This window comes from Macrotis lagotis, chromosome 4 (assembly GCF_037893015.1).
Source record: "Macrotis lagotis isolate mMagLag1 chromosome 4, bilby.v1.9.chrom.fasta, whole genome shotgun sequence".
In the NCBI taxonomy this organism is placed as follows: Eukaryota; Metazoa; Chordata; class Mammalia; order Peramelemorphia; family Peramelidae; genus Macrotis; species Macrotis lagotis.
The window spans coordinates 72,194,545-72,206,747 of NC_133661.1; the positions used below are offsets into that span (position 1 = coordinate 72,194,545).

The 12,203-nt window shown below is 36.1% G+C and overlaps 1 protein-coding gene and 1 long non-coding RNA gene across 5 annotated transcripts in view; one reads left to right on the forward strand and one right to left on the reverse strand.

Annotated features, from left to right (window-relative positions):
• The window catches only part of ARHGAP22 (Rho GTPase activating protein 22), a 326,645-nt gene that overhangs the window by 115,814 nt on the left and 198,628 nt on the right, over positions 1-12,203 (reverse strand). The window lies entirely within an intron of this gene.
• Positions 1-12,203, forward strand: part of LOC141521021 (uncharacterized) — a 99,422-nt gene that overhangs the window by 63,280 nt on the left and 23,939 nt on the right. For 2 of the 3 annotated variants that reach the window (XR_012477828.1, XR_012477830.1), the window contains exon 2: positions 2,529-6,551. This is a non-coding gene — a long non-coding RNA (uncharacterized LOC141521021). The remainder of the gene's footprint in view (positions 1-2,528; positions 6,552-12,203) is intronic. The other variant, XR_012477829.1, reaches the window with a different exon arrangement.

Genomic DNA, 12,203 nt, shown 5'->3' on the forward strand with positions numbered 1-12,203 from the left:
ATCTTCCTGAGTTCAAATCTGGCCTTAGACACTTGCTGACTGTGAAACCTTGGACAAGTCACTTCCTTTTTTTTGCCTCATTTCATAAAATGAGAGGGGGGAGAAGAAACTGGCAAACTACACTGATAACTTTACCAAGAAAACCCCAAATGAGAATTGAAATGACTTAATAACAAATATGTGTGTGTGTATATATATATATATATATATATATATATTTATATATATATATATATATATTTATATATATAGTTATATAGTTATATATCACTAGCAACTACCAACACAACATTGTGGCTAATGCTTATTTTATTTATATTTATATAAAGTATTATATATATAAAACATGCTAATATTTATATATGTGATATTTATATTTCTACTTCTATATCACTTACTATGTTATGTGATAGGCATTGTGTTGAACATTTTCTCATTAGGTCCTTACAACAATACAGGTCATCTTACAGATGAGAAAACTGAGACAGAAATGACTTGCGCAATCACACAGCTAGTAAGTATCTAAGGCTAAATTTGAACTCAGGTCTTCTTAATTCCAGGACCAACATTCTAACCAATGACCACTTAGTCACACCATTAGTATTTAGTAAATCCTTGGTTTTTACATAGATACCACTTATCATTTTGAGGAATGGAGTCACCTTTATTCTCATGCTTAAGAATAATAGACATTCTTGCTGTACTCTTGAGTTTATTAGACTTTAGTAAGTAATTATAAGTATTATTTAGATAGCATTTAAAGATTAGGCTCATTTTTTTTTGCTTTGGTTTTTTTTTTTTTTTAGGTTTTTGCAAGGCAAATGGGGTTAAGTGGCTTGCCCAAGGCCACACAGCTAAGTAATTATTAAGTGTTTGAGATAGGATTTGAACCCAGGTACTCCTGACTCCAGGGCTGGTGCTCTATCCATTGCACTACCTAGCCACCCTGACTAGACTCAATTTGACTCAATTTTGTCCAAGAAAAGAAACCACTTTAATGGATCAGACTTGGAATCTAGACTTGGAAGATACCTCAGAGGCTATTCACTCCAACCTATGCTTGAACAAGTGTCCCTTCTACAGACGAGGTGACAAAGGATCAGAGAACTTTTGCTTGAAGACCCCCTCCCAATGAGGAAGAACTTATTCCTCATGGAAGTCCATCCCATTTTGGGTGAATTAAAAGCATTAAGTTATTTTCCTATCTTATGGTTCCAATTTTATTCTTTGATGCTTTTCTACAGTACTCCTAGTTCTGCTCCTTGGGATTCAGTAGAACAAATCTATGACCATTCAAGTCCTCAGAACAGCCATTCAAATCCTCCCTAAGTCTTTTTTTTTCCTTTAAACTTAACAATCCCTTCAATGGATCTTCATGTAATATCAACTTAAGGACACTTCCACATCCTAGCTAATCTCCTTTGTTATTCAGAACAGCACTTGGTCACCAAAATGTGATCTAACAAAGAGAACCCAATAATAGATAGGGTCATTTACAACTTTTCTGGTATTATGTGTCTTTCTTAATGTCATCTAAGGCTGCATTCATTTAATTAAATTTTCTGGTTATCCAAACCTTTAGACATTTTTTTTTTCAGATAAATAGCTGCCTAGCACTGTCTCCATCTTGTATTTGGGAATTTGAATTTTTGAACACTAATGCAAGATTAAAAATTTCTTTCTGTCTGAGGGAACTCCTCAAAAAAAAAAAAGGTAGAGCAAAAAAGATCATTAAGTTTTTAAGGGAACTTCACAACCGTAGGAAAAACAACAACCACCCAACAACAAATTTTTCCCCATCCCTAATTCCAAGGTGCTTTTTTAGAGGTCATCTTCTGGTTAAAAATGCCACAAGAAAGAATTCATCAGCTATTCATCTCAGAGTTTTTGAATGTCTCCATTTGAATACCTTCTTCTAGCCTCAAATTTTAGGTCAGAAATTAAAAACCAATAAAGTAACAAAGAAAATAGATCAAGATGATGTCATCATTTCCGTGAAACTCATGGACTTTCCTTAGTGCACTGGCATTCTCTCTTTCAGACTTTCTCTGTCTCTGTCTTTGTTTCTGTCTCTCTTTGTTTCTGTCTCTTTCTGTCTCTCTGTCTCTCTGTCACACAGACACACACACACACACACACATACTCCCCAAGGATTTTTATGGTCTAACCACCTTAATAATGGAATAGTTTGAGATGACATCTGTCACTTTCACTTTCTAGTAGCACTTTCTTGATGTTCAATTTAAATTTCCTAATTTTTCCTATTTTAACTTTGTTCTACCTATTTCCCCAGTATAACTCCTCCCTCAAATCATCTATTATTCAGAAAAATAAAAATTGATGTATCTCTCCTTATTTTCTTATGATCTTGGGCATGTTAAACTTTTTTGCCTCAGTGTTCTCAAATATAAAATGATGGGTTGATGTCTTATGACATCAAAATTCTCATTCTGTGAATTGGAGTCTATGGACTGTACAACTTTGAGTGGTATGAAAAAAATTTGACTTTGGCCAATTTCTTTGGACAGGGAGTCGACAGGATCCAGACTAATAGGAAGATGACTGTTCTGCAAAATAAGGGGCCACCACCACTCAAGGACAGAAGAACCACATTTGGTGAGAATCTGTGAGTGGCAGAAAGAATATGGGTTGAGAAGATGAGGCCTACTACAGACTTGACTCTAATATGTCTATAGGCAAGGTAATTTACCTCTTGAGGCTCCAACTTCTCATCTGAAAAAGGATGAGTTTGGACTGGACAGAAAGGGTACAAACCTTTATTAAATGGTACACTATATAATAGGCATTGATATTTCACTTGAGCCTCACAACAATCCAGGGAGGCAAGTTCTCTTATAATTTTACCATTTTATTTTTAAGGAAATTGGGGCAAACAGGTTAAATGACTTGTCCAGGGTCACACAAATTCTAAGTATCTAAGTGAATTTGAACTTAGATCTTCCTGACTGTACTGAACCACCCAGCTGCCTCCAAATGGATGGTCACAAAGTACCATCTCTCTCTTCTAATCACCCCTCTTATCCAGTCAAACACAAAGGAACCCTAAAAAAGTTGACTCATGTTTAACACCAGCACTGGCATCATGAAGATGAATAGAACAATATCTCTAGTAAGAAAAAAGAATTCCAGCTATATTGTTTAAAAAACATTGTCATCAATGATGCGACACTCTTCCTGCCAAGAAAGGTGGACTTTGGTTCTCCAACCCTCTTGACCCATGCAGGGATACTCCTGCCTCAGCTTAGACTATGCCTCACCCACCCTTCAGGTTTCCAGGTGATCTAGACCTGGATAGTAGAGCCTTCCCTCTATCTCACTAGCTTAGGTCTTGGTCTACCTGGCAGAGGTCATCATCTGAGATGTCACAGCTTTAGATGTCAGGTATCACTGGCCAAGCTTTGAGGAGTTAAGTTCCTGCCTTCTCTAAACTACTTTGAGCCCAGGCAAGCTTTGGTTTTTAAACGGGGGGGGGGGGGAGGTTCATTCACAGACAATTTTTAATTGATGTTTTATATTACAGGTTGAGAAATTTCCCTTGTCTATCCCCAAAATATTTTTTCACTTGCTTGAGCCTGAAATTTCTTGAAGAGGAGACAAGGTCTTTTATTGCACAATTGGGAGAAAAAGTTTTAAGATAAAACTACACCTTGTAAAGGTATTCATTTACAGACAGGTCAGTCTTCTTTACATGTCTATAAAAAGGGCAACAGGGGAGCTGTGGGTTAGTTTGGTCCTAGGTTAGCAGCCATCCCTGAGCAGAGGGATGACTAGTTGGTCACAATACTAAGGCACAAATTCATTGGGAGTGGGTGGCATGTGAAGACAAGACAATTGGAGACTTACTGCTGTGATTATTTGAGGGAGGGCTTTCTATAGGGAGAAGTATTTTGGGTTTAGGGTTTAGAGGAGAAAGATTGCTTATCCTGGGGAATTGTACCCTAGACCTTTGGGTCAGCAGCCACTAGGTCATGGCAGAGAAGAAGGCAAATAATTTATATATTTAATATCACAGGGGAAAACATTTTCTCTTGAATGCCTATGTCTTAGGGCAAAGTTGTACCTTTAGTTGTGGCTTTGTTACCCAGAGAAGAACAAGGAACAGGAAATTGCTCTCTCAAGTCTCCTTCTCCACAATATAATCCAACTTACTTAATTGTCCAACTGAAAAAGATCTCAGGACTTGTCCCATCCAAACCTCTTATTTTACAAATGAGAAGACTAAGATAAATTAATAAACTTACATAGTGTCACAGAGACAGTTGCTAACCTTCAGTCATACACAGGTTAACAGAAGCTGTGCAGGACCAGATGCTAGGGGTGCCAGATGCTAGTGGCAGCAGTGCCCTCAACCTCCATGTTCCTCTGTTTCTTCATCTCTCAGAAAGAGATGATACTCTCAGCATCCTAGGATTAAGCCAAAAGTCAGATATGGACAAGAAAACACTAGGAAAAGTCAAAGCCCAAAGATATCAGTTCCATTTGGATAAACAGCCCTTTGGCATCTGCAGAGGAAACTTGTGGTCCTTATCAAAGGTGACCACAGGGCTCGATCCACAGCTGCACAGCTCAAGTAGGCTTACCACTAACTGATCCTCACTTGTCTTCCTTTCAGGTATTTTTGTGTAATGTGAAGGCTTCAGGACTGTCAGTGAGGAACTTGGAGTTCCCTATTGAAGAGTACAACCATGCCTCATTTCCTATTATTATTATTGTTATTATTATTATTATTATTATGTCTTTATTTTATTTTATTTTAGGGGATTTTGCCCAAGGTCGCACAACTAGGTAATTTATTAAGTGTCTTAGGCTGGATTTGAACTTAGGTCCTCCTGACTCTAGGGCCAGTGCTCTATTAGCTACCCCTAATTATTATCTTTAAACTTTTATTTGATGCTTTTTGTTTTTGAATCTAGCCTAATACCATTGTCCATGTTTACTAATCAAATTGAAAGAGAGGATCAGGCAGAATCATAGAGGGAATGGAGAGTAATGGAACTGGACCTCTCTCCTTCATCCTGAATAACACATTACTGATAAAAGCTTTCAGGCTGCTGCCCAATATCCTGAGAACAGCAAAATGCACAATGCTTCCTATGATCTCTTGTGGATTTTGCTCATCCTTGCTTTTGACTTGTTTCCTCGACCACAGATCTCAGCTGCTTCCTTTGTTTGCCATAGCGGCTGGATCATCCCTCTTCCTTGCCTCTGGCTTCTCTAATACTACTTGCCTATTTCTCCTACCTGTCCTACTTATCTTGAATCTCATCCCCATCCCAATCCCACTTCCAATTTTTCAGCCCTGAGTTTAAGAAGCTTTTTTGCCTTCTCCCTAAGCAACATCATTCTCTCTCAGTCATTAAATTACAAGTTTCAGGTAGATGAAACCCAAAGCCAGATATTGATCCTAATCCGATTTCTGAACTCCAATTGTCTGATGACTGTGGTAAGCAGTTTTGTCTATTGATCGGTATTGACTCCCTTTGCCTATGGTCTTTAACAGATTTGGATATGGCTTTTTTGTTGCTAAATATCTTCTTAATAACAAGTTCACAACCTTGATCCTCTTGTGACTTAGCATAGTACTGACAGAACTCCACCAGATTGCTATTGATACCATGAAAAACTTATTTCTGATCATACTGGGAGTGTGGCTCTCCTAAACTATCTTAAAATCAGGAGACACTAGACCAGACAGGACCTTAACAAGGGATTAGGCTTCAATGGGTTAAGCTAAGTGACCTCTAAGATCCTTGCCAGGCTGAAATCCAACAAGACAATTTAACTTTTAATCTCTTCAGTAGCAAGGTGGTACAGTGAATAGACTTGGTATCAATAAGACCTGAGTTCAAATTTTGCCTCAGATACTATCTGAACAAGACATTTCAGTTCTACCTACATCTTTTCTCCTCCAAAATATGGCTAATAATAACACTACCTCGCAGGATGGTTATAATATCAAATGTAATATATGTAAAACATTTTACAAAACTTAAAACTTATAAAATCTAGGTAGGATTATTAATGACCCCAAACCTCCCTGAAACAAGATCCATTTTTTGATGTTAATATTCTATTGTTGTCATTAAATGGCTGTGAGTCATATAATGGAACACTCTGATTTCTAAAAATTTAGAAGCTTTCCATTAATTCTAAAAACTCCTTAACTCGTCCTTCAAAGCATCTTAGGGAAATCATGGAATGGAGGTACATGAAGTAGGATGGCAGTCCATCAATAAAGAACTGCAAGAGGATTCCATCAAAGAAATGTATGATGAGAAAAGTAGACAGGATGTACGATGACAAACTGAAGGGTGAGCCAATGGACATCCCCTGGACTCCCCTGCTGTCCTCTGAATGTTAAGAGAAAGAGAGGAAGACCCCCGCCCCCCAGCATCTTGGGTAGACATCCTGTGGTGGAGTTAGACAAAGACAGAGACAAATGCTGCCCAAGATGCCAGCAGTACAGACTTGTGAATTTTGTCTCTAGAGAGAATATTCACATAGCAGAGATTGGAGATCTATTTGAATAGGTAAGTATTTGAATCTATCTTCTCTGCATCAGAACTGGATCCCTCTTCAGTGTATTGGACATCAAATCAATTGGATCACACACTATTTAACTGCCACCCACCTGACTCCTGTTTCTAGCATTTTTACACTTTATATCCCATTACATAGAATATACAAGAAATTCCATTTATCATTCTCTAAGGATCCCTTGCCTCGAACTCACTTCTTTCTCATCTTCATTTCCAGGCTTCTTTCAAGTCCCAGATAAAATTATACCACCTACAGGAAGCCTTTCCCGATTCCTCCTTAATGTTAGTGACTTTCTCTTTTAATTATGTACAATATATCCATTATATATGTAGAAGACACAATGTACATTCAAATACATATGTATATGGATATACATGTGATATTCACACATGTGTATATACATTTATTGACATTTAGACATGATTATCTTCCTTTTAACCTATATATGTGTGTGTGTATAAATAAGTGTCCTTCCGTATATGTCTATATTGATAGCTATCTAGATATAGATATTGATTATATATAGTTATTGCATATTTTCCCTTATTAGACTATAAGTTCCTTGAGAGTACACACAGTTTATTAGCTTTTTTCTATCCTTATCACAGAGTAGGTATTTATTAAATAATTGTTGATTGAGTTAAATACCTCTGAATGTACTTTTAAATAAGATTTTCAGAATTATTTTAAAAATCTGAATTAAATGATCAACTGAAAAAAGAAATACTCCATGGACAAAGTAGAACAGAAAGAGAATTTTATGGGAAACCCACCATCTCCATTATTTCTAGATTCCGTTTTTTAAACAAATGAGATTTTCCATCTGACTTTCATCATAATGAAAGTTTCATTTCTCAAAACAAATTTTCTGCTTGGGAAATCTCCTAAGATTCTAGTGATATTTGAGGTATTTAGGGGGAAATATCAACAACAAAACAGTGTGATAAAGGTTTCTTTTCAGTTTTAAAGTTTTTTTTTCCCCTCCACAGGCAGTGAGCTAGATCTATATCATTTCAAAAGTTAAAAAAAGAACTCTGCAGGAAAAAAAACTAGCATAAGCAAAACGTATGAGTTTGAATCTTTAGTGTATGACCAATATATGACCTGAATAGATCTGTTACTTCCTCTGAATTCACTGTTTCTTCATTTGTAAAAATTGGGATTTGGCCTAGAATCAGGGGTGATTGTAATCTTTTAAGTATTTTTAAATGCATAAAATAAAATATTGAAGATTATCAAGGAAACCAACTTTACTGAAATATAGTTAAAAATATATTTTAAAAATTTATATGTATAGGATGGTGTCACATATATGTATACATTCCTATACATGAATATAAACATATACAAATATACATATTTATGAGAAATGGTTGCTTTCTCTAGTGCTGGGAAGGGAGGGAGGAAATAAAAAGTGTACAACAGAGAAAAAACATAAAATACAAAAAACTGGGTAGTTTTAAAAAAAGATATGTAGTATCTTTTTATCTAGTATTTATTAGTGTTTCAAAAAAGGAAACTGAAATGAAGATTCATGGTTTCATATCAAATCCTCTTTTATGTTGTAAAATATACATGAAACTTCTTTTTTATTCTTTTTTGAATATATAATCTAAATGAATAAAAAATAATCACAGACTTCTAGATTAAAAACCCTTGGACTAGGTCATCTCTGAAATACATCTCAGTTCTAAATCTTATTATCCTTGTGAGAACTACAATAAGATATATCCAGGGGAAAAACAACTGTGGTTCAGTATCAGTTATAATATATACATATACACACATATATACATACATATTTTATGTATATATATATACATTTATTATAAAGAATTTTGATGGCTGTAACTGTAAATCTTATTGGGGATAGTGTATATTTCTGTAATTTCTACCCAGTTTCCCTGAAAGTCCCAGTGAATTCCTACTATGACTCATCATCATGGGCATTGAGATAATCCTGGACTCTTGCAGGTCGGTTAAAACAGAACACAAAACTCTAGAAGGTCTTATCAGGCTGATAAACCTTCATCACATATGGGCTCAATCAATCAGTCAATGGTCAACCAGCTTTTATCAAGTGCTTACTATGGGCCAGGCCCTATTGCTAAGAGTCTGGTGGGTATACATATGTCTATTGATCAAGGAATGGCCTAGCTAAGCTTGGAGACACACATTACTAGCTTAACCTAAGGTTGTTGTATTTTTTCTAGTCATTTACTAATTCTCTAGTAAGCTGCTCTCTATATTGATAAGGGAACAGCGATATCAATAAAATCAAGATTCTTGAATTATTTAATGAAATGTGTTAAATTTTATAGGAACTTATTCATTTGAAAATATATCAAAAATTATATTTCTATTGAAATTTTAATATTTTTTAATAAAAATCTCACCTTCTACAGGAAACCTTTCCTGATTATCTTAATTTGAGTATGCTCCTGTTATTTCAAATTTACCCTGTTTTTGGAATGAATGTACATAGCTATTGGCATGTTATCTGCTCCATTAGATTGTTGAGTTCCTTAAAAATAAGAATCAATTTATGAGGTGGACATAAGGAGAGAGTAGATTCCAGACAAACAATAGAAATGCAGGAAGATAGGGGAAAGGCGTCACTGGGGAGGAATCAAGAGTTCCAGGGTAGCTAGATGGTAAGGTTGGTATAGCACCAGACCTAGAATAAGGAGGTCTTGAGTTGAAATGTGGAATCAGACAACTATGTGACCCTGGACAGTCACTTAACCCTGACTGCCCCACATCTAGGGCCATCTCCAGTCATCCTGCTCCATATCTGGCCACTGGCATCTGATGACTCCAAAGGTGAAAGTGAGGCTGGTGACTTAGCACAGTCTCTCCTCACTCAAATACAATTCAAGTACTTGTCATGGCTTAGAGAGTTTCATAGAGTATAGTGAGAAGAATGAAATGTAAGGCTGGAAACAAGTTATGAAGGCTTTTCAAAGACAAATAGAGGAGTTCATCTAGAGTCAAAGGGAGTCACTAGAATTTACTGAGTAAGTAAATAGCACCATCAGATTTATGCTTCAGAAAACCACTGGTATATTGTGTAGGCTTGTGAAGGAAGAGACTTAAGGCAGGGAGACTACTAATTTGGAGACCATTTCAATAGTCTAGGGAAGAGATGAGAAACTGCCTCTATGACTATGGGGGTGGGGGTTGTGAGCAGATAGAAGAAGTCAGATGTAAAAGATATTGTTGGAATTACAAATGACATAATTTGGCAACTGATTCTATATGTGGGGTGAGGGAGAGTAAGGATTATAGAATACTCCCTTGGAAACTGTTCTTCATGTCTCCCCTCTCCAATTCATCTCTCACAGAATTAACTAAATACTCTTTCTAAAACACAGATCAGACCTAGTGAAACATCATTAGTGACCTTGTTGCATTTGGAATAAAATATAAACAACTCAGCCTAGTATTTAAGACTCTGTATAACCTGGTGCCAACCACCTTTCCAGCATTATTCCATAATGCTGTACTTTTTATACTCTGTATTTTAACAAAACTAAGCTACTAGCTACCAGCTAAAAGCTAAACTTACTCTTCCAACTATACACTCTTTGCTTCCACATTAGTCATTTTCCACTTCTGGAGAATAATCCCTTTTCTCTTCCATCTTTTACTTTTTCTCTTCCTTCAAAGGTCAGTTCATTTTTTCCCATGGAGTTTTCACAGCTTTCTTTTTCTCTCTTTTTGTCTCTCTTTGCCCTTTCCCACCCCCCTTTGTCTCTCCAAATGACTTTGTATATACTGTAAGTATACTTAATATTCAATGTCTATTGTCTTCTATTTCTTCAAAGATCAGGATGCACATTCTCGTCTCTTCTTTGGGGCCAAGTTTAGCCATTATCATTCCATAGTCAGCTATTATCATTATTATATTGGGAGGGTTGGACCAGTAAACTTTTATGCTTTCAACAAGTTTGACCTGAGGCAATTATACCTAGAGTTCAATTCAGCTCCTCGGTGATTTGATTTCTCTGTCAGAAAATTATAACCAGACTGGTCAAACCAGCTAGATAACATAGGGAATTGTTTTTTGGATTCTTGAAGGAAAGGTGTGAGAGAAATATCCATCATAAATCATTAGAAGATGGTTGTCTTTTTTTTCTGATAAGATGAGCCATAGAGCCAATGGGGGTGTCAGTGGGGGAATGGGTTCTTTGTTTTTTAAAAAAAATTCTTATTAAAAATAAGTTAAACAGAAAAAAAAAAGAAAAAAATATGTCAGGATGCCCAGAGGAGCTCTGACTTAATAATGATGAACAGTCAGCTTCATTTTTAGGTAATAACAGATTTTATCCCAGTAGTTGTAGAGTCTTGTTCATTCAACCAAAAAATAACATTTTCTAATCTCTTGCTCTGGATTAATTTCATTCTCCTTGCTTCTGCCACCCTCTTCTTTTTACCTGGACTTCTCTCTCCATTTCTGTTTTTCCCTTCTGTTTTTTGCTCCTTCACTTGATACAGAAAAAACAGAGGACCAATGGGAAATGGAATTCCTGCTTCCAAATGGGCTTCAGGCTAAATTTAGGATGCTAGACAATTAGAGAACGGGGAATCAGTCTCTAAGAGAGCCTCCCAAAACAACACATGCAGGGAGTCATTTTTAATAAACGGGAAACTAGACTATATAGTCTACAATTTGATCAAAAGGACTTCTCTAAAATTATAGAAACAATCCTTTGAAAGACACTAAAATATCTTCCAGAAAGATGCAATTCTATTTTCTCTTTCCAGCAAAGATCATCTGGAAAGCTTGAAACATAGTAACAAAACAATCAGTTGGCTTCCTTCACAAGACTCCCCCTCCCCAGATTCCACAGCTGTGACCACAAACTGCAAGACTGTGGTTGGACTTCACTTTTATCAGCCACATTGTACAACGGATAGTATTAAGTAATGTTTACATGAAAGAGACATTTTCAGTTAGTCTTTGGTGAACTGGGAACCACATACAGATAGGTCATGTTCATTCTTGTAGTCAACAGTTATATAGTTTAATATACATATACACACATAATCAATTCCACATCACATCTCATATTTAGTTCCTTTTATATTTCTTTCTTCTCAGTTGTTAGAAGAAAGTGTTTCTTGAATATTACAGAGCTGAAAGACTATTCTGCCTTTCTATTAATGTTAGGCAGGCAGCAGAGCAGAAGACATGAGAGGCTTAGGAATGAACAGAATTTTTTGCATATTAATGTTAGGAAAATATTCAAAAATTTACATATAATTTACAAATTTGTAAGGTGATTTAAGAAGGTGATCATTTTTTGGAGAAGTACTGTGTGATCTACATGTCCTTCCATAAATTCACTATGGAGCATCATCAGTCAGTGTCCTGAGTCTTCCTCAAGTTCTGACACTGAAAGTATGCTGATGTGTGTACACTGGCTGACTATGGGTAACTCTGCACTTTTACCACATGACCCAGCCCACCTTTCTCTTAGATCAGACACTGATTTAATTTTATTACTTAAAATGTTTCTCCCTTGAAAATCTTTGAAATTGGTTGCAGTCCTCTAAAAATCAGAAACTTCTCTCAAACATCATGCAAAGGGCTAGAGGGAATACTATTATAGAAACATCAACTTAAAACTGAGATTCTT